At 33.5% G+C, this 1,289-nt stretch overlaps 1 long non-coding RNA gene across 1 annotated transcript; it reads right to left on the reverse strand.

Moving 5' to 3' along the window:
• Positions 1-280: 280 nt before the first annotated feature.
• LOC130046746 (uncharacterized) lies at positions 281-870 on the reverse strand. The gene is made up of 2 exons (XR_008795741.1): positions 708-870; positions 281-632 (listed from the first exon to the last, which is right to left on the reverse strand). It is a non-coding gene; the product is annotated as an uncharacterized LOC130046746 (long non-coding RNA).
• Between the last annotated feature and the right edge of the window lie 419 nt (positions 871-1,289).

A 1,289-nucleotide genomic window follows, 5' to 3' on the forward strand; every position in this document is an offset into this window, starting at 1 on the left:
TATGTTAATCTTTATTAACGCAAAATTGTTTGTTTTTACGTTCTGCAGATGCTATGATCATTGATTGTGTAATTAGTCATTTATAAGGAATTGGGTAGGAAATTTTGATCACATCATTTTAAAAGCGAACAGAAGACCTCTTCGTTTCTCGCAACGAGACTGTGTCTAGTCATTATGTTTCTTATCATTATCATTGGATGACAGAATCATTTCAGTGCCTGTGATTATCGAAATATCGTTTCCTCAGATTTCAAAAACAAATAATAAATCTTGAAACTAATTCTTTGAAAGTTGCCTTTACTCCACACCTTCAATACATAAAAGGTATTTTAAACTTACATATTCAGAATTTCAATTAACACAAGGCAAATATCGTCGAATAAGATCCATTCTCTTAAAATATCCCAAATAGTTAATTGTCTGTCACATACAATCTTTGAAACAATATAGGTAGGCATTACTGCATCTCCGAGAACACTTGGCAAGGAACATTTGGTTAACAGAAAAACAGCGTACTCTGCAATCTAAATAATCCTTCTTACAGGCACAAAACGTGTCGATACCTTCCACTGCACAAAAGCTGACCAGGCTCAAAATCCACAGAAGTCTTAACATTGTCTTTATGTAGATCTCTAAAATTAACAAAGAAATCATAGCAGTGTAGAGGTAGAACTGGCTACACACTAGAAAAACGAAGATTAACTTACCTCGTCAATTCCACCAAACTCCTGTGGCTTTCACTATAGAACGTGATACATCATCAGTCTTTATAAAGCCAGTTTGATTTTAGCTCGCGTGGCGGTGTGTGACGTAGTACTGCTGTTCCATATTATAAAATTATCTATCTCTTTACCGTGTAAACATGCTATATGTAACCTTCCATGTTCAATCGGCGAAAAGTTTTAATATATATAAATATCATTGATTGTTATCTTTACCTTTCATATACCCCGTTATTGAGTTAAAATCTTGCAAACTTAATGGATATATATACATAGTTTGAAAATGGAATTGATATACAATACTTTAATTTTGGAAGAGAATGAAACACTATCACATTTATGTGTCACAATTGTCTATTCCACATTTATCGAAAGAGTTTTGAATATATCAACTCTCTTTTGTACGCAAGAAATTGAATTCATCGATTGATCTTTGGACAATTGTTTCCTGCAAGAATATTTCACTTACATTCAGATGACACGATATATATCGCAGTGCGGTAAAACTTACACGTCTGTCACGATGCCTCCAGTATGGTGTATGGGGTGAGAGTTTACAAAATTTTG

This window comes from Ostrea edulis, chromosome 6 (assembly GCF_947568905.1).
Source record: "Ostrea edulis chromosome 6, xbOstEdul1.1, whole genome shotgun sequence".
Taxonomy (NCBI): Eukaryota; Metazoa; Mollusca; class Bivalvia; order Ostreida; family Ostreidae; genus Ostrea; species Ostrea edulis.